Below are 26,227 nucleotides of genomic sequence, written 5' to 3'. Positions count from 1 at the left end.
TGAATAATTTCTTTAAAGAGAATAAATTGGCTTATGTAAAATGGTGTTCTATTGATTCCCCCTCGTAATATTTTCTTAGTGTTGCCAACATTTATTTAATTAATTTGGAAATTATATTGAGACCTTTGGCCCCAAACTGTAATGAAACTGCAGAATACTTTTGCATTGTGATTTCTAAAAGAGCTTCTCTATGACTCTAGGGACAAACAGTATGTGAGATGTTGCCATCATGAAGGTAATAAAATTTGCTTATAGTAATTCCTTCTATATTTGAATGAATTTTAATCATCAATGTGATGGCATTTTATATGCATGTATGATTCGCCCTTGTAATATCAAGTGTCGTTCTACCCCATACCTGCTAGATTTTGTTTCTTCATTAATTTTTCAGATGAGAGTCCTTTGTAAAAGAACCATCTGGGGTTTAAATGTAAGAAACTGAAATTCCCATCAGACTTTACTTTTAACTTATTATAAATCACTCAGAGGTGAGCAAGTTTGGGTAAGAAATTACCAATGTGGTCTCAAGAGCCTATCCGTGTCTTGGCTAACTGCCAAGAAAGAAAGGCTTGCTTCTGAATATGGAGATACCATACATATAATTTTGCTTGTTTTGTCAGAAGTACAATTTTTGGGCTTGATCATTTCATTGATCTCCCATCCCCTCACCTACCCAGTGCCAGACAGATTTTTTATAAAATGCTTCATTTTAATTGTATTTTTTTGCAGCTCATGAGAGCTTTTAATTATGAGATTAATTAATATGAGATTAATAGAATTTAATGATGAACCATTTTTGTTTTATTTTATCCATTCAGAAGCCTAAAATTCTCCATATATTTAAAAAAAAATAAAAACAAAAATCATGATTGTAACTACTTGCTTCTTTGTCATAATCTGAGTTAGACATTTGATATTTCCCCCATAATTTATTAAAAGATGCTCTATTTCGCTTAAGCACAATTTTAATAATTTTATGTAGCTTATTAGTAAAGCTATCAGTAATGGATATTCATCATGTTTGAAAATATTTGGATCCTATTTGAATCCCTTCCAAGTATTCACTTCTCAACTTCGTGTTGTACTTTTAGGCATTCATACCCTGCCACTTCCCTTAATCAAGCCCAAATCCATTAAGCATTCAATGTTTAATTATCTTTGTTACTTTAGATTTGTATTACAACTACAATGAACCCACTACCAAAGCCCTAAAGAATACATTTTTCTGCTCTTCTTTCTTCTCTGTTTTACAAATATTAAGAAACATTAAGGTTTCTAGTAAAGTCCATCTCATGTGAAGAGATTCATAACAAATCTTCCCAAAATGTGCCACTTTGGCATGTGGGTTATTTTGAGCTGAAGACAATCAAGAGCCAGCAGATTCAACAACAACAAAAAAGTTTTACCTCTCCCACAAACTACTTAAAAGAATTTAGATAGGGGCCCTGGCCCAGAAAGAGAGCTATTGCCAAGAGATCATTTTTCTCTGAATGACCTATCTATATAGCAGGACAAGCATCTAATTAGTAAACATCTGTTATTCTTATCACCCTGTGAATTATCCTCCACCCCTTTGAAGCCTCGGCGTCCCTATCCCATGTCTTAGGTCAGGATTGCATATAAGCTTCAATTGCCCAGCTTGCCCTTGAATCTCCTTGCTTTGTGAGGACCCCATAATATGCAATTAAACATGCTTCCCTCTGGTTAATCTGTCTTATGTCAGTTTGATTATTAGACCAGCCAAAGAACCTAGAAGGGTAGAGGGAAAAATTTCCCTCCCCTATACCTGTATCATTTCCAGTAAAATTGGCTCTTTAATTAAATACTGTAGAGTGATTTATATATACCATTTGGTAAGATATTTTTAGGTCCTTACATTTACAAATACATAAAAAATGTGCTTGTCAGATTGTGTGTTCTAAGTTTAGACACAAATCATAATGCTTGCATTTATACTAGATCGATCTATTTTCCTATAGGTACTGAATCCTTTTCTGCAGGATTCTCTTGATCAGAATAGTGGCAGAAAGTTTTTGACCAACTATTTCTTCAGATGAAACCTTTTGGAAAAAGAGGGTTTCAGATTTCTAAAGGAGATTCCTAAGAAACATCGGGCTTAGTATATGATGAGAATTAGCTATTGTTATATTATTTACACTATTATAATAAACTCTGCAGAGTCAATGTAAAATCACTATGGGTAAAATACATAAGACTTACAAAAAAAAAAGGAAATGGAGTATAATTTGGATAAGGCATAAAAATCATTTAGGTATGCTCCAGAACAAGTGGTTTTTCTGTTATTGGAAAACAATGTTAAAACCTGATACTACTCTGCTCAGTTCAAAACAATTTGCTATGTATCCCTAGAGCTTAGAATCTGACATTTCATATCCTCCTCCACTAAAAAGAATTTTTTCTTAGTGAATGACTGATTACATATCCTGAACCTGGGAAAAATTGAACAGACCAGTAACTCTTTGTTGTCAGATAATAAGATTATTTGAAAAAATGTTTGATGGTATTGCTCAAAGAAGTAAAAATATTCAAACTTAAATAGACTTCCGTTGATCAAGTCATATAAATTTGAATATCCAAACGTGAGTTATAATTACATATATTGGGAGCAAATTGACTATTAAAAATCCATGAGCCATCATAGAAAAAAAATACCTTTCAGTATTTCATAAATGCAATTATAATATAAAAGATGAATAGAATAGGAAACATAACAGTTTCAACATATAAAAAAAGTATTTACAAATATAGAAGTCCTTTACCATTTCTTCCATTAATTTTAATATCTTAGAGGTTTTTTAATATCTTAGAGGTACACTCACCAAGGTTATTAACAGTAGCCATTCTAACAGTCCCCGTAACCCAATGGCTTAACAAAATAAAAGCTTAACACCGTAACTACGTTTTTCTAGATGTGTCTCTTGGGGCAAGGGGAATAAAAGTAAAACCCATTGGGAATACATCAAAATAAAAAGCTTCTGCACAGTGAAAGGAACAGTCAACAAAAGTAAAAGGCAACCTACTGAATGGGGGAAATATTTGTAAATACCATATCTGAAAAAGGGTTAGTTTCCAAAATATATAAATAACTTATAAACTCAACACTCCCCCCAGAAAAAAAAAAAACAATAACCCAATTAAAAAGTGGGCAGAAGACATGAATGACATTTCTCCAAAGAAGACATGCAGATGGCCAAGAGACACATGAAAAGATGCTCACTTATCAGGGAAATACAAGTAAAAACTAATGAGATATCACTTCACACCTGTCAGTATGGCTAAAATAAAACACACACACACACACACACACACACACACACACGAAACAATGAGTGTTGGCGTGGATGTGGATAAAAAGGAATCCTCATGCCCTTTTGGTGGGAATGTAAACTGGTACAGCCACTGTGGAAAACAGTATGGAGTTTCCTTACAAAATTAAAAATAGAACTACCTTACAATCCAATAATCACACTATTGGAAGTTGACCCCCAAAATACAAAAGCACCAATTCAAAGGATACACACATCCCTGTGTTTATTACAACACTGTTTGCCATAGCCAAATTATGGAAGCAGTCCATGTGTCTGTTGATAGATGAATGCATAAAGAAGATGTGGTGTATAGATACAATAGAATATTATTTATGTAACCATAAAAACGAATGAAATCTTGTCATTTGCAACAACATGGATGGAGCTAGAGTATAATGCTATACAAAATAATTCAGAGAAAAACAAATGCCAGATAATTTCCCTCATATATGGATTTTTAAAAATGAGCAAAGAAAATGAGAGAGAGAGAGAAGCCAAGACATAGAGTCTTAACTACAGACAACAAATTGATGTTACCAGAGGGGAGGTGGGTGGGGGATGAGTGAAATAAGTGAAGGGGACTAAGAGTACACATACGATGAGCACCAGGTGACGTATAGAATTGGTGAATCACTATGTTGTACACCTGTATCTAATATAACACTGTGTTAATTATACTGAAATTACAATAAAAAAACTTTAAAAAGCTTTTATTTCATTCAAGCAGAGTCTGACATGGTTTGGATATTTCTGCTGAGCAGCAGCTTCTCACGTGATAATATGGCTTCTAGGTGCCTCTGTGGGGTCTATCTCTGTACTTCAGGCCACATGACCACAAGTTAGTTCCACTCACATTCCATTTACCAGAATTGATCTCATGGCCTACCTAACTGTAAGGGGAGACAGGAAATGCAGAAGAGGAGTGGATATTCTCAAACCCCGCCACAATAGACGTGCATTTTCCTCTACATAAGGGACAGTAGGCATAAGAAACTAAGGAAAAACAAACAGTTGCAGAAATAGGAGCTATACTAAGAATAGTGAAGCTTCATCAGAATGAGTGTTCATATTTCATCATCAGGTAGAAAGAAAGTCCAAGAATGCATTGCAAGTTGATGAATTAAGCAAACTTGAGAAAACAGCTGACCCCACTGATAAGTCCCTCAGTTTGAGGGACAGAAACATTCTGGATATCACTACTACTTATAATGATGAAAGACTAATGAGTCACAGTAAAGTAAATGCCAGCTCAGACAGACCATCCTATAACCAAGACTGGATGGACAGTAAGCAGAGGGAGATAAGCATTCCAAGAACAGGCTGCAATCTGATTAATCCATTTGTGGTAGCAAGAGAACATCACTATGAAAAAGAGAATGAGCCCAGAAAACACCTGTTCATGTCTCAATCACATAAAAATGGCCTTTGTTCTACCAAGTATAAGAAAGACACAATTTGCAAATATATACTTGCAAATATAAACTTGAATGGGCTTATATTTTACATCTATAGGATTATTATAAAGATAGGAAGGCGTAAAATGTGTTGTTCTTTGACCTCAAAAACATGAAATATGCAAAAAGAAAGAGAGGAAGAGGAAGAGAAGAAAGAAGAAGAGAGAAGACTATGGGGAGGAAAAAGAGAGGAAGAAATTATTTGATCCATAGAATCAATATTAAAGTTTGGGCTTTGTAATATTATAAGCCTGTATAAAATACATAAACCTATATATTATAGGTTTGTAACATTTTTTATGATTTTGGGGGTTTATAGACCACATGATTATTTTTGAATGTGGTCTCATTTACTTAGCTGCACTGATTCCCAGAGAATGGGTTTGTGTGTGGGGAGGGGGAGGGGAGGGAAAGTTTATCAATTAGATAGTTTATGACTCCAAGGGAAGAAAAAAAAGAACTGAGAACATAGGATTAAATGATTAAGAATTGAGGCACTAGGCATTAATAACAACAGGGATGGGCCGTATGATAATATATGATGCTGTTTAAATAATATTTATATATTAAATAATATATATTAAATTATAATATTTTTATTATTTAATATATATTTAACATATTTTATATATTTTATTTATTATTTAATATATAATAAATATATAATAAATATTGAAGCTGTGCTGTATTTTATTTTATTCACTGTGCTAGACACAGTGTGATCAGTTCATAAAAATTAAATTGAAAAATGCTGAAAATTAGAGGCAGTCCATTTAAAGTATATAGAACACTGTAACTCAGATGACGTGAGAAAAGTCACTGAATTAAACAGTTGGGCTAACAATGGTTTCAGTTGGTAGTCACTTGTACAACTAACCTGGATACACATAAGAAAATTTCTAAACATCTATTTTTTTTCAGGGAAGTAAGAATGCTGTTTATATGTGTGATAGAGAAAGAGAGGGAACAAAGATGTAAGGAACAAAGTTGGGAGCTGGTAGAAGTGAAATCGTCCAGCAATAGGACCACTGAATAAAAAGAATGTATGAAAAGTCCATTTAAATGTGAAACTGTGGGCAATTTGCAAATATATATTTGTGTATTTTTTTTAGAAGGGGGAAGGGGGGGAGGGAGGATGTTATTCAGAAAGAGAAGGAGAGAGAGAATCTTAAGCAGGCTCCACGCCCAGCACGGGGCACAGTCTCATGACCCAGGCCAAGATCAAGAGTAGGATGCTTAACCAACTGAGCCACCCAGGCACCTCAATAAGTATGTGTTAACTTACATCAACATCTGGTGATTTGTAATGAGTCCTTTATGCAGGACTAAAATTTTATGTGAATTGGAAAGGATCTCAAGTTCATTGTGCTGCAAGAGAAACAACACCCCATGACAGGAACGTTGGGGGAGAAGAGAACAATAAGAATATAAATTAATGCGTAGAAATATTCAACCAAAATTAAAGCCCTCGTCTGCACAAAAAACAGTGCAGGGAACTGAATCTTTAGCCTTGATCTCCTTCCCCAGTTGATATGTTTTGAAGAATGGCAGCAAAAATTTACTCAAGTCCAAATGGAAACTCCTAGAAGTCTTTCATTTTTCCAAGTTCCCTAAGAGTGTCCAGTGTGGTAATTCTGTGTATTTGCCTTGTATTATTGAAACACTTTCCAGATGTATTACAGCTATCCTCAATCACTCAGTTATGAGGGTACAAACTTTTGAAGCACCTGGGATAACATTTCAACATTTAAAAAGGAGTGATATATTCATGGCATAATAGATTTGACAAACATCTGCCACTTTTCGTTTTTGCCAAACCTAATCACATTTATGAAGGGCAAGGACTCTATCTCCTTTAAGATGTTTACAACTTTAAGATTTTTATAAGAATTGAGGAACAGATTATTTCAGGACATATCAGATTAGCTTCCAGATGCTTACTTCTTGGACAAAAAGGTCTATTTAGGGGAAAAAACAAACTGACCAAATATCGGAAAAACAAAGCCATAAATTAGAGTTTGAAACTAAAAGTGACGAAGAAATCAGACTTTTTAACCAATCAGAGATGGTCTAGATGTTTATTTTGGTAAGCAAATAAACTTTCAGACAATTTCACCTATGGCATATACCCATATAGGTGAGACAAAAGTAAATTTCTTGAAGCATTCTCACCACTGTCCTTGGCATTCCTCTGTAGGAGGATGGATGGGCCCCAGGAAAGAATCTGGGAAGATAGTACAGGAAAGACAACAGGAGCACGCTCTTTCGGTCAGCATTTAAGAGAAAATTCTGATTTAACATACTAGCACACTAGAAAATCATGATTGTGTGAAGACAAAAGGTAGTTTTCACTATTATATATTCTTTATAAACCAGAGGTCCTAGAAATTGGAAAACTTTCCTACTGTAACTTTGAAAGCAAGCTATGAAGAGAAAAAAAATATTACATTAGAACTTATTGTCTAGTCCCCACAATTGGGCTCTAGTAACAAACATGGGAATATTTATGCATACTTTCACACATATTTAGTACTTAAATGTCTTATCCTTGAAACAGAATTATAAACCTTGAAGAAATTTTAAAGATTTTTTTATTTGAAACATCCTTTTCCAAATGCAACAGCTGGTCTGAAATACAACACCAGATACAAGTGTACTTTCTAACAAATTAATAGAGGTCTAAGTTAGGGAAATTTGAAGAAATTAGTGATAATTTCTCAATTAGTGCTAGCAGGGTCTTAATTAAGCTGATTATAGGGTTGGACAAGAAAAACACAAAGCATTAATCATTTATATTACTCCATGGTTATATAAAACTGGAAATCAAGTTACAGAATTATCACCAGATTTCCTGATGTTTTAGCAATTGATGTTTATGGACAATCATTTTTCATCCAGAGGGGTGCAAATAAAAAGTAAATTTAGGAGACTGAAATGAACGATAGGTTAAGAGAAAGGATTAATACAATGACTTACGCATTCTGTTGAATGAAATTCTACTTAGTGAAAAAATAAACATGGAAAATGAATCTTTCTTAAATTTGATTATAGACTCAGACTGTTTAGATCAATTTAAAATAGTTGACTTCGAAGTTTCATTTATATTTGACTATAAATTCCTAATTACTTTCTCTTATTATTGAGTTGCTTTCAAATATAAGGCCATAGTTCTTTTATGTTTGGTAATAAAGGATTCTAATTTATCACTCCCTAAATTACAATGTCATTACTCCTAGGCCATTAGCTCATCTTAATTTAGATGAATTATTAATTATTGAGTGTTATTTATATTGCATTCATATTATTGATATATTTATTGAGAACTTACGAACTCACGGTGTTTCCAACTGCTATTTGGAGAACGTGTTTAAATACCAAACTTTGCTGAACACAAGATATTGTTTGTGTCTCATAAGGAATATTTCAAGTTTCACAGATTACATATTGGGAGAGGGCTTTGTTTTATGAATATTACAGTGAGGTATTTTCAAGTACCTATGAAAATTATCTATTCTGGAAATAAAAATTATGTACATATACATCCATGTTTAATCATTCACTGTACTTTCACTTGCAGTTTAGGCTATCTAAAGAAAAAAAATATGGTTTTGCCTGTTCTAAGATTTTATTTTTAAGTAATCTTTATGTCCAATGTGGGGCTCAAACTCACGACCTCAAGACCACCAGTCACCTGCTCTACTGGCCGAGCTTGCCAGGCACCCCTGCTTGTTCTAATTCCTGAAGCAGCCAAAACAGCGGAAGTGTTTCCTATTTCATGTCCTCCATGAGAATATTTTGAAGTACAAGGTACACACACTACATTTTGATCTGATTATTTAAAAACCTCCCCCATCTCTCTTATTTCTCCCTCACTTCTTAATCATCTCTCTTAAAATCAGTGGAAATAAACGCTCAGTAAATAAATCAAATTGAGAACCTGTCTATGTAAAATAATTAATTTAAAAATTGAGTGTACCTGGGCAGCTTAGTTGGTTAAACACCTGACTTAGGCTCAGGTCATGATCTCGTGGTTCATGAGTTTGAACCCCGCATGGGACTCCGCACTGACAAGTGCTTGGGAATCTCTCTCTCCCTCTCTGCCTCTCCCCAACTTGCGTGCTTGCTCTCTCCCAAAATAAACTTTTTAAAAAATAGCCTACTATGTATACTTGAAAGAGAAAAAAATATATATCTAAATTAACCAAAAATGGGCTTTCTAAATCGAGCCTACTCCATTGTAAATCAGTGGCACGTGATTTAATGCAAATTACAAAAATGACTAAGATAGTCTCTTTGTCATTAATAAGTAAAACTCAGATAGATGCTTATAAGAAAGAACAGTCCCTCAAGCATATGTTGTTCAGAGCAACTAGGGTATGTAACATGCCCACAAACTATTGCTGCGTGTTATTTCAACCAGAGGAGAAACAGGGTTTCTGTGCAATCAGTGAAGTGACACGTCACTCACCTGGAACAGCCCTGAGTGTCTAATCGGTACTCAACAAGCGTTCGTGAAAACTTATCCTTTTAATTTTTCCAGATGAGAAAGGACAGAATGTTTTCGTCACAGAGGATCCAGAGTAATTCCCTTCTCCTTCCCACCCTTCATCCCTAAGAGGTTGAGCCTTAAAATTGACATATAAGGGGTGGGAGTGTCCATGTGTCTCGCACATTTTTATCTTCCTTCAGGCATGTGACAAGACATAATTCCCCTCTGTGTTCCTCCAGATGCAATTAGGGTAAATAAAGATGTCCAGGCTACAGAAGAAAAATAGTAGGAAATAAGGAATCATTTTTCAGATAACAAGTCCTTTGGGTCAATTATTTTTTTATGATTTAGGTTACTGCAATCTGCTTTTGTGAAGATAAAATATGTTCAGCTTCTCCCAGGTAAGACACCAAAAAGAACCAAAAACGTTGAATGCCCCAGTGTCACACACAAAAAAATGATCATTGGAGGCTTTCAGAGAGCTAATGGGGCCCAGTTACATTCAGATTTTGTGCATGACCCAAACACGTGGAGGAGAGGAGACAAAGGTCAACAGCTCTCATGAATGGGACACAACACCTGACAAGGCAGACAAATGAGGGCAACTTTAACCCGGCTGGCCAGGATAAAATGAGAAAAGGATCATCAAGCCCTTCAGAGCTGTGATAAAATGCTTTATCTGTGTACATTCTGAAAATAAAGCCAGCTATAAATCATTATAATTCTATTGGACAGCTTCAAAACAGAATCACCATAAATAGGTTTAGTATAATGAGAAGTGACACATCAGAGCCTAGGCCATAAGTTCTTCAGAGGATATTCTTAACATTTGCAGGCTTCTATACTCTTTATATACTCAGTCGTCTCTCCTGTCCCATCCTACTCTGGGAAGGAATGGAAAGGACAGCTGTTTTGAGAACTCTTTGCAAAACAAAGTATCAGTTATTTATACCACTTTTCATCCCAGAGGAAACAAGTGATCTGATCTCAACTGATCTAAAACATATTCATTTGAGGCAGAGAGATGTATCATTTTCCCTTCTCCTACTGTTCAGAAAGAACCAGGAGATATGATGAGGATTACATTGCTTGCATCCAAAGCAGGAATGGTAATAATGGTAAAAATCTCTTGAAGGCTTCTCATAGCTCTATCCACTAATTACTGTGATAAGCAAAATCTTACCATCAGTGAAAATCATAACCGGCATTTGCTGAATATTTACAATATTCTAGTTATTGTGAAAAGTATTATTTTATTTGAATACTGATACCCTGAAGTTGCTATAAAGAGAGTACTGTTATCTTCATTTTCAGATGAGGGAACTGGTTTATATCAATAAATGTTTGACTAGTACAGATTCCATTTATCAAACTACTATGACTTACAATCTTAAATGCTAATTATTTTCACTTGTGAGAGCCATCAACCATCTCTTAGGGGATAGTTTAAGAAATAGAATACTTTTGTTTTTGTCTTCAATGTAATGTCTGGGTACGATGCTACTGTGTTTAGCATACAAAAAAATTGTTAAGCATCCTATAATACACAGAACACTTGTAGCCAGTAAAAAAAAAATTTCCATTCTAAGTATACATTTATGAATATTAAAAAACCACCATGATTTGAGTATAGACTTAGCAACTTAGAATTATTTTTGCATGAACTGAATAAACTTTTCTGGTATACAATTACACTGTTTCTTTTTAAAGTTTTACCAAGAGTTATTCATCATTTTATCATACCCACACTACCATGCTTAAATTGTGGTTGGAATTGTGTCTAATTTACATCAATTTGGGAAAAATTGATATCCGAAAAATAGCCCATCTTCCAAATGATAAAAAAACTCCTTCTCTTTATGGTTTCTTGTTATTTTCCTCTTTATATCATCTAAATCTTGCATATCAATTATTAATATCTAATGTTCTTGCTTTTATCTTTTAAACATTTTAGTCATTTATTAATATATGAAAACAAGTGATTTGTATTTTGATGTCATATCCTGCAATCGTACAAAACTTGCTCTTTCTAGAAGCTTGTTAATAAATTCTTTGTTATTTTCTATATAGATCCTCATGCTTTCTATAAAGCTAGTTTTATTTTTCCTTTCATACTTATATTTTTAAATTTTTATTTTTTTAAGTTGCCTTATTCACACTTGCTAAACCTCCCCTAAATCACTGAATAGAAGTGGGAGTTGACATCCTTGCTTCATTCTCAATTTCAGGGTGAAAACATTCAGTTTCACCCCATTAAGCATATTAGCTGTTGGGGTTTTTTTCCCCCCAAAAGCCTTTAATTAGATTGAAGAAGTTTCCCTTTATTCTTGCTTATGAAAGTATTTTTTATCATGAACAGAAGTTGAATTTTGTAAAATATTTTTGTCTGCATCTATTGGCCTAATCATGTTTTCTTCTTCTTCTTTTCTGGTCTGTGATATGGTAAAATTCATTACTGATTGGTCAATGTTGTTCCAGCTTCACATTCTAATGATAAATACCCCTTGATGATGTATTATCCTTTTTAAATATTGCTGAATTGAACTTACTTCAAGGCTTTTTGCAACTATGCTCATGAGGCATACTGGTCTTTATTTTTATCTGGTGTGGGGAGCCTCATAAAGTGAACTGAAAAATATTCTTATTTTCTTCTCAGGAAGTGTCCATGTTGAATTGGTTTTATTTCTTTCTTGTGCATTTGGCAGAATTTGCCTATGAAGCCATCTGGCTCTGAAGACTTCTTTGTGGGAAAGTACAAATTCATTTCTGTAAAAGATGTTGTACTATTTAGGCTATCTACTACTTCTGGGGAAAACTTTTTGGTGCTCTCAATTTTTTTTCTGTTCTCTATATTATTAAATTTCTTGAATATTTTAAAAATAACTCATTTTCCTTTAAATGCCTGGGATATCTATAATGATAATTATTCTTTTAATTGAAATTGGTAATTTATATTTTCCTTGGTTTTCTTGATCAGTCTTGTTAACGTTTAACAGATTTTATTGATCGTTTCAAATATCCAGGGTTTATTTTTTGTTTTTCTATTTTTAATTTTTGATAGTATTTCTTGTTGCTTTGGACTTAATTTTCTCTCCTTTCTAGATTTAAACCTTGAATCTTAGGTAATTGGTTTACAACACTTTTTTTTCCATTAATACGAGTATTTAATATGGATAATTCCAGTAACACTAGGGTAGTATAAGTTCAGGAGAGCCCATCTTTTCCACCAATTACATCTAAAAATTCTGTACTTAAATCCCTAAAATTTATCTACAAAGGAAATCCCCAACATAGGTGTGAACAGTTCATTTTACCGCCTTACTGCTATGGTAACTGGTTTTCTGCTTCCTCTCATCTATAGAGTGAAAACACAACTCTATTCTTCTACATATTTGGCCGAACACTCATAATTGTTGCCTCACATTTCATCGAACTAGCTAAGAAGAATACAAAATTTTTGTGTATTTATGTTTCTCAGTTCCTTTCCCTAAGTGAACAATATAGTCAAGCCTTAAATTCTGAAAATTCTATCTTTCCTAGAGAAAATATTCCAATACAACAATTCTCTTTTTCCAAGGAGCTGATAACATTAAGAAACTAAGTGAGGTCATACATATCAAGTAACAGAACTAAAACCATCAGGTCTGATCTTTCATCCTCCTTGAACAATAACATGCTAAGAGAAGATGTTGGATTTATTATCTATAAATAACCATTCTTTTTTTTTTTTAATGTTTATTTTTGAGACAGAGCATGAATGGGGGAGGGTCAGAGAGAGAGGGAGACACAGAATCCGAAGCAGGCTCCAGGCTCTGAGCTGTCAGCACAGAGCCCGACGTGGGGCTCAAACTCACAGACTAGGAGATCATGACCTGAGCCAAAGTCGGATGCTTAACTGACTGAGCCACCCAGGCACCCCTATAAATAACCATTCTTCAACGTTTATTTATTTTTGGGACAGAGAGAGACAGAGCATGAACGGAGGAGGGGCAGAGAGAGAGGGAGACACAGAATCGGAAACAGGCTCCAGGCTCTGAGCCATCAGCCCAGAGCCTGACGCGGGGCTCGAAGTCACAGACCGTGAGATCGTGACCTGGCTGAAGTCGGACGCTTAACCGACTGAGCCACCCAGGCGCCCCTAAATAACCATTCTTAATTACAATGAATATTAATAAGACAAATGATTATTTGCTAAGCTGTGAGATTCAGCAACTGATCTATAAAGTCACTAGTTAGAATTTTTGTAATGTTTGAAAAATAATTTAAATAGCAATTGAAAAATAATTCCAAATGATGAAGAAATTTCCAATTATTTTCTCCTAATGTTAAATCAGAATCATAACCAGAATATCAGAATCAACCTGGAGTATTAGTTGAATTAGAGGAGAGGAGGAGGAAATATGTTCTCATACAAGTTCATCAAGGACTCTGATGTTCATACATAAAGACTATCTTAAAGGTAGAATCTTCTTTCATTGGATTATCATAAAAAAGGCCTTTTAAAAACCAGAATTAGAGTCTGATTATTTTCTAGAGTTGGCATAGGAATAGCCATTAAAAAGAATGTTATCTCCCCATCCTAAGTCACACTGAGTAGTTTTTATATAGAAAGAGAAGATATTGCTCAATAAAACTGGTGAAGATCTTATGATATTAAAATATGTTAAAGGTCAGAGGGTCCTTATATACTAGATTAAGTGTGGAGGAAAATGCAGTATTAAAGTTATCTACAGTTCATATATCTACATTTTAATATGATATCTACCTAACATTGTGTATTTTTCTTGAATTATTTTTTACAATTTAATGAAACACTCCTTAGCTTATATATAATGAGTTCCTGATTTGTGTTTGTTCCCTGGCTTTCTAAAGACATGCATTTGGGATAAGCAAATTTTTTAAAGCATTGGTCAATATCACTTGATGGCCATCCTTTCTTTCCTGAGCACAAATTAAATTTTGTTTAAGAACATTTGGCTGCCTTGTCTTGAATATCTCACTATTAAAGAAACTGGAAGCTGTTCCTGTCAATAATTACCTTATTCTCCATCTCAGAACTTTATATTAGGAAAGAACAATGCCTCATGGTTCTATTTGTTAGTGAACATTCAATAGGATGAATAAAATCAGTAAGCATATTAGAAAACACAGTAACTCGCTGGGAAATTATTAATTTATTAATTGTAGTAAAAAGCATGACTCTTCAAATAAGTGACAGATTTGAAGTACAGTGGATGTAAGCATTTTTGTACACCCAGTAAAATGTAATTTGGGAATTCGTTTCCTCAGTGATAATCCTCATTTCTTTGTGAAATAACGGTATGTGCTGTTTGCCTGACATTGTATCCCACTTAATTTGACTTAGCAGAAACTCCAAAAATTTATTCATTCATATTTGTAAACATCATCTAAGCAATAAACCAGCCCATATGGCATCCCTAAAGGACCTTGAAATGACAGTGAGACTATAAACAGAACAGATTAAGTTTACATTGTATTTATTTGCAGTTTTAGCCTTTGCAAAAACAGAATTTTATGGAACATTCTTTTATCATACTTAGCAAGTGAGATAAATTTGACCTGCTAGCACTTACATACAGCCTATCTTATGAAATGTAGTCCTATTTCATAAAGGTAGTGAATCAAAAGTGAAATCAGCAATTACACCAATACAAGTTGAACATTTACTCTCCAGCCTATGGTTTTATCTAAGTATTGTATTTTTTATCTGATCATCCACATATCCATCATTTACTTTTTATTTTAGAGGTTTAATTGATTGAAAACTAATCATAAATTTGATTTATAACCTACTTTTACACATAATTATGTAACATTCAAATTATCAAATACAAATGGCAGAACAGACATTACTGTTTCTCGTTTTTTTGTGAACATTGAAACTCAGAAATATTTACTGATTTGCATAAGGTGAACAGCTAACATTATGCAGAGTCCAAATTCCATTCCATGTCTTGTGATTTCAAGTCTTTTGTTTGATTGATTGATTGATTTTGAGAGAGGGAGTGCAAGTGGGGGAGAGGCACAGACAGAAGGGGAAAGAGGATGTGAAGCAGGTTCTGCACTGACAGGCTGACAGCAGGGAACTGAATGTGGAGCTCAAACTCATGAACCTCGAGATCACGACCTGTGCTGAAGTGGGACGCTCAACAGACTGAGCCACATAGGTGCCCCTTGTTTCAAATCTTTTGTTCTTTCATTCTCAGTCTCCACGTGAGCCAAATATTCATACTTGTTCACCAATCTTTCTTTTTGACCACTTCTCCCTTCCATATCTAGTATACCAAAGTTCATATCCTGCATGCCTGCACTGATACCCTTTCCTTCACTCAACAAAGGACCCTACCATCTATTTTAGAGAGATCAAGCACATCAAGCACATCCATTTATCATACCAGAAGTTATCTGCACTACCTACTATGTCCTTTTGCAGCCTTAGAGGAACCTGTATCTACTCTTGCTCAAGACTGATTATTTAACATCTATGTGTTTTTTTAAGTTTATTTATTTATTTTGAGAGAGAGACAGCATGAATGGGGAAGGGGCAAGAAGGGAGAGAGAGAATCCCAAACAGGCTCCATGCTGTAAGTGCAGAGTCCCAGGCGGGGCTCCAACCGGCAAAACTGTGAGATCATGAACCCAGCTGAAACCAAGATTCAGATGCTCAACTGACTGAGCCACCCAAGCACCCTCAACATCTATGAGGTTTTCAAATATTTTTTAAATGTTTATTTATTTTTTGAGAGAGAGACAGAGCGTGAGTGGGGAAGGGTCAGAGAGGGAGGGAGACCAGAATACGAAGCAGGCTCCAGGCTGCGAGTTGTCAGCACAGAGACCAATGGAGGGCTGGCACCAGTGAACAGCGAGATCATGACGTGAGCCAAAGTCGGCCGCTTAACCAACGGAGCCACCCAGGCACCCCACAACATCTACATGCCTTTAAAATAATCTCTCATTTCCTTTGGGAATACCTGGCAGTGCTAATTTTTCTTCTTTGTTTTTGTCTGTACTTCATTCTCTTCCATATATAACAAGGTGGTGGGGGAACCAAGAAAAATAAAAAAAAAAAGGGGGGCCCCACATTGGTTCTACCGACCTATCTATGTTTCTCTTTGCTGTAAAAGTTTCAAGACAAAAATATTATTGATCACTCTACTCATTTTTCACTTCCTCTTCAAGCCACCATAGGTACTACTCCAGTGATTCCTTAGTTGCCAAAGGCTGTTTGTCACCCTATTCAACTTCTCTGCAGCATTTGACACTTCATCAATCCCTTCCTCTTGAACTATCTTCGGTGGCTGCTTCTTCACCTTGCTTTATGACAACTGATGCTTCCAAAACTCTGTCCTTGACTCTCTTCAATTTTCGCATTACATATTCTTTCTAAATTATTTCCTCCATATGTATGTCAACAGCTACCACCTATAGACTAACTTAATGAAAGAATTAACTAAAATTCACGGTTCCCCTAACTTAATATAGAATTGTCACCAGGATAACATGCACACAGCTGGGTTCTACATTTCTTAGCTGTGGTGAAGCTCTGCCAATATCACGTGAGCTTATATAGTGTCTCCTTGCCATTTAACTAGGTGGAATGCCAAAATACTCTGGTCTTAGAAGGACCTTTCCTCAGTCTCTGACCCCCCTCCACCTCCATCCACCTGGAAAATGCCCACTTAAGATTCAGCTAGCAGACAACTTTTCAAGGAAAACTTTGTCACTACAGAATTCTTATTCACATATCTATCTTGGTTCCCATCACACTTGTCTCATTCTAGACAGTAAGCATTTCAAAGTCAAAGACCATATGTTATCTAGTGTTTCATCCAGATACTTGTAGTGTTTCATCCAGATACTTGTAGTTTAACATAGTAAAAGTTAAACATTTGTTATGTGAATGAGTGCCTTCCTACAAATTTTTCTGTCATCATAGTATGGACTCTCCAATAGAAACTTAGTAAAACTATTTACATGGTTAATTTTCTCTATCAAGTCCTTTTTGCCCAATATTCTAACCCATGTAAAATAATATCAGGAGTTTTATCAAATCACAGTATAGAAAAGGGTTCAGGAATTTGATATTTTTCAAATTACATTTTCAAAATAATGTTAATTGATGGGAAGTTAGAATCAAAGGTAGAACTAGGGAGGGGCTTCTTCATTGCCTAATACAATTCACAACCATGGTTACATACCTGTACATTTACTTTCTTTTCAGACTTTTTTTCAGGAGTTTGTAGAAGAGAACAAGATAAAATCAGTACAAAAAATCCAGTACAGTAAATCCAGCAACTCCTTGTGGATAAAGAAGACCCACAAAGAAGATATAGTTCCTCCTGATTTTTCCAACTTCTGATACATTGCTCATTGGGTCAATCCACATAATGAATTTTCCTTTCTTTTTTTGAGAATATCTAAGGCATCACCATCAACTACAGTTTTGTAATCATTTGCAATGGTTTTTTTAACCAGTTATGTATAATCAATTATCAAGGAAATCTTCATTGTATTTAGTGCTAAATTTATTTTTTTTACTTCATGTATAAAAATAGACAGGTGCAGAGCATGTGAAAATCTATTCCCTAAATGTTACTGATCATTGATCCATTTTTGAGGAGAAGACTTCATCTAGTTATGGCAATGTGCTTTGATATCCAACAGACAATAGAATTTGGACTTTGTTACAAGAAATGGGTTTACATGGATGGGTTAACCTTATATTTGCCTCTTCACTACTCAAGAGCTCTAGTTCTTAGGTGATTTATCTTGCTGCCATTTCTACCTCCAGTTGGACAGGGATGCTCTAGGTAGATCAGAAAAGGTGCACTGCAACCACAAAGTTCAGCAGTTTGTTTGTTCTTGTGGTTCATTTCCTAAGTGACTTTGCTGGATACTGCTGTGCTAGAAGCATAAATCTTATTTATAGCAAGAACTTCATGTATCTTGTGACATTTTCTTTACTCTCTGCTGTATCACTCCTTGGAATTTGAAGGCATTACCTACTTTTTTTTTAATCTTTTAGCTGATGCCTATTTAATTATAAATTATCTTTTGGCTGATGCTTAGAATTATTTTTTATATTCACTTATTATTCTTATTTGTTGCTATTGCTCTTTCCAAATGACAAGTAGAATCAGAGGTCATGAAACTTTGAACTTTCTTGTATTAAAATAAATTCTGTAACTTTGAATTTTAAGTAGACAATAAAGATCTCCTCTGAACTTTAAGAGAACAATGACCAAAACTATGTGTCACTATTTAGTACTTTTTTGATTTGTTGAATACTTGGTGTCCCCAGCAATCTTACTAAATTTATGTACTATGCTTGAGGTAACTTGTTGAGAATCTCATTTATATATGTTCATATTACCTATTTTTAGGTGAAAAAAACATTTGTATTTTAATGACACAGAATTAATATTTGATTACTTAAGATGCAAATAGCAGGTTACCGTATTCCAGTGCCTAACACAAAAGTCAAGTGACAAGTACATAAAGCTTTAGAAAAGATGCTATCTGTGGCTCAGTGATATTATCAAAAGCCTGTTTTGTTTCTCTCTTTTCAATCTCTTCCCCCTTAATTTTGGCTTATCCTAATGGTGGTTTCCCTTTGGAATCAAAGATAATGATCAAAAATCCCCAGGAATACAGGTTTCTTTTTTCATAATAAGCAAGAACAATAATAATAGTCTGTTCCCCAGCATTTCTAGCAATATACCAGGAAAATACTAAATGAGAAGTCTTAAGTGCGCAACTGTACCTACCGCTTCTGGAATAATTACATGTTGATTTCTTTACTCTTTTATTGCTCTATTCCTGAAACAAAAACTGGCCAAGACATGAGATAGAATATCTTAAACTTCATCTTTAAAAAACAAAGTATCATCAGTCCTATAAGTGTCTCATGGCTGATAACAATGTTAAAAGTTATTATTTTTAAAACAATCAGAATACTGATTATCAAGAGAAAATATGAACAGTGACAATGCCATAGATGCCTAGCACATTAATCTTTGAATATGATTTAACATGAAAGTAGAAATTATCTGATATTTCTCATGAGTTTTTTTTTTAATGTTTATTTATTTCTGAGACAGAGAGAGATGGAGCATGAGTGGGGGAGGGGCAGAGAGAGAGAGGGGGAGACACAGAATCCGAAACAGGCTCCAGGCTCTGAGCCGTCAGCACAGAGCCTGACGCGGGGCTTGAACTCACAAACCGTGAGATCGTGACCTGAGCCGAAGTCAGTCTCTCAACTGACTGAGCCACCCAGGCGCCCCATCTCGTGAGTTTTTAAACAAGTTCTATCCAAATAGAACATGTCAATCCTAAAACAATACCCCTTGATATTCATTTTGTATTCATCAGAGGGCATAACTACTATGTGGTGTGCCAGGATTTTGCTTAAGAAAGTAGAGGATATTTGAGAAATGCCCCACTTTCCTCTTAATTGTAGAAGTATTTATATTGTAAAGACAAAATAATATCATGATTTGCTCAATTTCAGTTCATTTTGAGTTACAAATTTCTTATTGATAAGTGGTAAATATACATCAATCTGGGGGGACTTTTTTAAACGTAATTTGGAAATTTACCTTTTATTTTGAGCAACACTGCAACTTAATGATGTCTTCATGTCCGAGGTTTTATTAAAAATTTAAATAAATATATATGAAATTTAAGGAACTACTGGGTTCTTGCACACTTATTTTTGAGAATGATTATCTATTACATGTCTGCACGGAAACTTTTGTTTCTCCGAATAATTACAGCATGAATAGAAAAAGAAATTTCTCAACTTCTTGGGCGATCTCCTGAGACTGAAAAATGGACAACTTCTTAATAAAATAAGTCATAAAAATGAGCAAACACCTAAAATATTTCATAAACAGTTAAATTTATGTAAATGTGGGATTGGTCTAAACTTTTGCTGAATAGTACTTTACCCCTTAAGTGATATTTTATGATTGTGAAATGTAAAATATATAGTCATAGTAAAATACCAAGAATATAAAGAATAACTTTAAGTGCTTTAAATTCTACCACACAGAGGTAACATCTTTTAAATAAAATATTCTTCTCATTTTTTCTCTATTTCTCTAGCTGTATGAATAAAGTAACATATAAACACGTAAGAGTCTTAAATCTGATCATGTGAAGAAAGAAGTTGTCTTACAGGAAAGGATACAGTAGATGTACTTGTAATTTTCTAACTTCAGAACTTTATCAGTCACCCAGCAAAAAAAAAAAAGTACACACACACATATTTATACACACACACGGCTTCTGAAAAATTTTCTGGAAGCATCTCTGTATGTTCCTGTAACAGCTACAGAAACGGGATCAAGGACTGTTTCCTTTCACCTCTGTACCTATTCTGCCTATTCAGACTATTGGCCTTGAACTATAACTTGGTTATTTAAGGCTGTAGTTTGTTCAATAAATATTTAAGTACCCACTCACTGTTAAACACTGTTCTAGTCTTTGGGCAAACAATGATGAATAAAATGCACATAGCCTATATCCCTGCAGTCAGCATTAGACACACACTGAACTAACTGGTATAAATGAGCAGTACGGGGAACAAGGGATATAATTCACGGCAACACCAAACCTGTCTGGAATTGACAAGTCTTCCCTGAGGAAGGTGGTGTGTGACATTAAATAAACAAAGATTGAGTGTGTGTAAGTAGTGTGTCAGTGGGTGGAAAGGGGGTGCGAATCATATTATTTAGATAAGGCAGCAATGTATGCAAAAACCTTGAGATGAGAAAGGACACAAAAGATAAAGACAATGGGTCGCCCTACGGGTAAAAATGTATCCTATAAAGAGACGGGTAAGAGACTGAATGTGGACAATAGAGTATGGGCAGTGCTAATATTTTGGGCCTTTAATAAGAATAGACGATAAAAAGCTTTAGATAGAAGAATGAAATAAAGTTATTTTTTAAAAGTCTCTAATTCTATTGTAGAGAATTATCTTGAAAGAGAAAGAGTAACTCTCTGGGTTCATCTAGGCTAGGAGAGGATACAATAATTTAGGTAAATAATGATACTAGTAGGACTTATGATGATGATAGGAAATGCAAAAAAAATTGACTCCAGAGATATTTATACAGGGAAATTAATGTTTGCTAATTGATTGAATATGGGGCTAAGATACAAGCTAGGGTCAAATACAAATTCTATGTATACTAGGAGCAAGGTATTTGTGGCTCTATTTGCTGAAATAGCAAACACTAGTGGAAGAACAAGTTAGGGAAGGGTAGAGATCATTTTTAAAAAATTTTACACATATAATTTATCCAGTCAAAGGTATTACGTAGCAAAGTAAATGAATATCAAGAAGTTAAGAGAAAACTCTGCAATGGAGATATAAATTTGATAATTATCTATGTATGAATAGCGACTGAATTCATAGGAATAGATGAAACTACCCTGGGAGATTGAAAGCGGGCCTCAAATAGAACATCAAAAAACTAAACCATTCCATTATTGAGGTCAGATGGAAGAGATGCTAAGGAAGCCAAAAAAAAATTTGAAGGAAAATGAGGAGAACTTAATGTCATGCACACAAAGGGAAAAGGGTGTTAGGATGGGGATAAACCTTAGAATGCAGAAGACTATCTGTTGCCTGCATGCCGATGACTTTTTAAGCAGAAACAACCATGAAATAAAACAAAGTTTGATTTTATTTTTAAAAATAAAGTTATCTCCATCAGAGATTAATCTAAGCAAATATAAGGTCGAACAAATTACAGCATGGGAAAATGAAAGAAATACCATATATTCTCAGTACCTAAGTGAAGAAAAATAGAAAATTAGACTTCAAAATGAATGATTCAATTCTTCCACATTTTAGAACCAATTTGCTAAGGTCTGAATGCTTGTGTCCCCCCAAAATTAATATGTTAAAATCTTAATGCATAACGTGATGGGATTTAGGAGGTGGAGCCTTAGAGAGCTGATAAAATCGTAAGGGGCCCAAGAGAGCTTCCTGGACTTTTCTGCCATATCTACACAAAACCAGAAGTCTGTGGCCTGAAATAAGGTCCTCACCTGACCATGGTAGCACCCTGATCTCTAACTTCCAGCCTCCACAACTGTAAGAAATGTTTCTGTTCTTTAGAAGCTCTCCAGGTTCTGGTATTTTGCTATAGCAGCCTGAATGGACTAAGACACTATCCTAAAGAAATACTCAGAAGTTCACAAGATGTGAATGCATGCACGTATCCCACAGTCAAGAGAGAAAAGCTAGCGTAAGTTAATCTATAGCTACCTAGAATCGTGGCAGGACCCCAGCAACAAGAAATGTAGGTGAGAATCCAAGGCCCAAAAAAGGCCCCCAAGCAACAACCATAGACTGAACTGTATTCACTCAAGTCAAGGGAAGTGATTCCAGGTAAAAGGGACTCAGCCTTAAAATATCCACCAGACTTCAGAGAACACAGAGCTTGCTTTTGTTGACACCACTTCAAGTAGGTTCTATTTATTTGTTTCTTCTCCTTTCCCAAATCTTAGTCCAGGAAAGGCTTAAAATCTAGGTAACTAGTTGGGAGAAGAATGAGAAGACACCCTTCTCCCAATATCCACTATAGGATTCCAAGCCGAGGCAGACATAAGCTAGAATGGGGAGAATGACTAGTGCCAAATCAAGTTTAGGATTCTGCTTACTGTATTGGACAGGATACTCAAGAGCAGTGTCTGCATTTGCAAACTGAAGAAACTAGTACTTCAGATTGAACAAAATGGCAAGAGTCCTGATGGTATTTTACCCAATGGCTGGGAAAAAATTTCCTTATTGAATAAACTGTAAGTGAATGAGAGAAAATTAAAATGTTTTGTACTAGTCTCAGTGTTTCAATAACCACTATTGTAGCTGGACCAGGCCCTGTGGTTCTTATTATGATTGCAAGATGCTGTCAGCAATAACAATCAGGGAACTTTGGTGGGGGTGAATGCTGAGTGGGGAGAATATTAGTTACTTACAAGTCCTAGAAGTGTACAGAATACCTGAGAACACACAGTGGTCAGGGTAGAGACAGGCAGTGCATAGACCTGGAGTTCTGCTTTTACTGGGAAGGAGGGTAGGGACCTAAAGTTTTGTACAATCATTCTTCATTGGTAAATTTAAAAGATAAGAACAAGGAGGAAGATAGGGTCCAAGATGGCAACATACAAAGACCCTAAGCTGACCTCCCCACAGACACACCAAATCTACACCCATTTATAGAGCAATTCCTGGGGTACCTGGGTAGCTCAGTTGCTTAAGCATCTGTCTTGATTTCTCTCAGGTCATGATCTCACAGTTCGTGGGATCAAGCCCCACTATCAGCATGGAGTCTGTTTAGGATTCTCTCTTTCCCTGCCCTCCGCCCCCTCTCGTGTATATGTGCATGCACACGCTCTCTTTCTCTCTCTTAAAAATAAACCTTCTATAAAGCAATTCCTTCTGAAGAACTAAGGGCTGACTGGACAGCTTCTGCACAATACAAGATAGATCACACAGACAACAGCAAGACAAATGGAGACGTAGTAACAAAGGTTACCTCTATCCAGGACACTGAACCACAATGGGGAGGAATAGTACTAAGGCACTGTAAACCAGTTCATCTGCCCTAGAGCCCAGGAAAAAAACAAAAACAAAGAAACAAACAACAACAAAAACAACAACAAAAACCCACTATGGCTTAAAAGGGCAACTAGGGGGGTGCCTGGGCATCAGTTAAGCATCCGACTTCTGGTCAGGTCATGGTCTCATGGTTCATGGGTTCAAGCCCTGTGTTGGGCTCTGTGCCAATTTTAAAGGGCAACTAGAATGTCAAGGAGCTAGCACTAGAACCCTGTCTGGAAGTGGGGTAGCTGCTGCAACTCTGTCTAGATCTAAGTGTCCAGCAAATGTCACAGTTCATGCTTCCCTTCCACCTTGACAGCACATACGGGAGCAAGGGCCAGGCACCATAGCCAGCCTGCTGCCTTAGTGAGCCCTGGGCCCCTAGCCCACACCATCCCCAGGTACCTGGGACACAGGAAAAAGAAAACTTCTACAATATAAAGGATCCAGCCCTAGAACCCTGTCAAATTATGGGGTTGGGGGAGCTGTTGGAACTCTCTCCAGGTCAGAGGAGCTGATGAGCACCCCAGTTTGTGTTTCCCTCGATAGCACAGTTGAGAACAAGGTCTACACACCCAGCCAGCCCACTGCCTCAACGATTCCTGGGCCTGTAGATCAAACCAGAATTAACAACCCCACAATGGTGTCCTGAGAATAACACACACTGGGATATCCCTAGTGAAGGCTTGCTACAGCTCCAGACTTCTTGCCAAGGTGACACAGGCACAAAATACTCCAGGCCTGAGCCACTTTGGCTCTAGACAACTGACCAGGGAATATTCTGGAACACACCAGCTTGCACCTACTTCAGCTCAAGCTGTCCTATGAAGAACCTTCAAGGTAGAGAGTCCTGGGACTACCATGGCCCATGCACATTTCAGCTTCAGATGTGCTTCCAGGACATCTTCTGTACAGAGAGCCCCCAGATTGGCCTCACCTGCACTCATCTCAGTTCTGTCATCCCACAGAGTACCCCACGACCCTAAGCACCAGCCGGCCAGTGAGCGAAAGTTGCCAGGTACACACAATTTATACAGGGAACAACCATACACAAGACCATTCCTTCTAGTTTAGAAGTAGCTGTTCCTCCTAAGTCACAGAAACAAAGAAAGTAAAGCAAAATGAAGAGACAGAATAATACCCCAAATTAAAAAAAAAAAATAAGAAGACAAACCTCCATAAATAAGATGACACAGATAAGAAATTTGCTTTATTCAGAGGTCAAAATAATGATCATAAAGTTGCTAACCAGACTAGAGAGAGGAATTCAGTGAGAAATTCAACAAGGACACATAAAACATAAAGTAGAATCAGAGTTTGAGAATACAATAACTAGAATGAAAAATACACTAGAGTGAATCAAACTAGATTAGAAGATGCAGAATAATGGGTCAGAAATCTGAAAGAAAGGGTAATGGAAAGCACCCAAGCTAAAGAACAACAACAAAATATATATATATATATATATTTTTTCTAAATGAGGATAAGTTAAGGGAATCTCTTGGACAACATCAAGCAAACAACCATTTGCACTAGTGAGGCATGAGAAAGAGAAGAGACAAAGGGACAGAAAACTTAACTGAAGAAATAGTAGTTGAACACTTCCCTAACCTGAGAAAGGAAAGAGACAACAACAATCAGGAAACATAGGGAGTTCCCAGTAAGATGAACCCAAGGAGGCCCACATAAAACATAATAATTACAATTTCACAGATTAAAGATAGAGGATTTTAAAAGCAGCAAGAGTGAAACAAGCAGCTACGTACAATGGAAACTGCATATAACTATCAGCTGATTTTTCGTAAGAAACTTTGTAGGACAAAAGGAAGTGTCATGATACATTGAAAGTGCTGAAAGAAAACATCTACAACCAAGAATAATCTGCCTGGTAACGTTATTCTGAATTGAAGGAGAGATGAAGAGATTCCCAAACTAAAGAAGTTTATCACCAGTCAACTGGCCTTCCAAGAAATGTTTAAAAGATTTCTTTAGGTAGAAAAGGTGAGAATTAGAAGTAAAAAAAAAAAAAAAAAAAAAAAGGAAAAATTGTCCATAAGTAAAAGCAAACATAAAGGTAGTGGACCAATCACTTATGAAGCTAGAGTGAAGATTAAAATACAAAAGCAGCAAAATCAATTATATCTAAAAAATTACTTAGGAGGATTCACAAAAAGATGTAAAATATGACAACAGACACATAAATAGAGGAGGAGGGCAGTAAAAATGAACTTCTTCTAGAAGGTGTTCAAACTTAGGGGCACCTGGATGTCTCAGTCAGTTGAGCATCTGACTTTGGCTCAGGTCATGACCTCACCGT

At 35.7% G+C, this 26,227-nt stretch overlaps 2 long non-coding RNA genes across 2 annotated transcripts in view; both read right to left on the bottom strand.

Annotated features, from left to right (window-relative positions):
* Window positions 1-26,227, bottom strand: part of LOC123385386 — a 227,014-nt gene that overhangs the window by 54,703 nt on the left and 146,084 nt on the right. The gene's annotated exons all lie outside the window — the stretch shown is intronic.
* LOC123385387 overlaps window positions 6,715-26,227 on the bottom strand; it is a 54,056-nt gene continuing 34,543 nt past the window's right edge. Inside the window, exon 3 of the long non-coding RNA XR_006597819.1 lies at window positions 6,715-9,541. This is a non-coding gene — a long non-coding RNA (uncharacterized LOC123385387). The remainder of the gene's footprint in view (window positions 9,542-26,227) is intronic.

This window comes from Felis catus, chromosome B2, assembly GCF_018350175.1.
Source record: "Felis catus isolate Fca126 chromosome B2, F.catus_Fca126_mat1.0, whole genome shotgun sequence".
Taxonomy (NCBI): domain Eukaryota; kingdom Metazoa; phylum Chordata; class Mammalia; order Carnivora; family Felidae; genus Felis; species Felis catus.
Note: the sequence above shows the minus strand (reverse complement) of the source record. Positions and strands in the feature narration are given on the sequence as shown.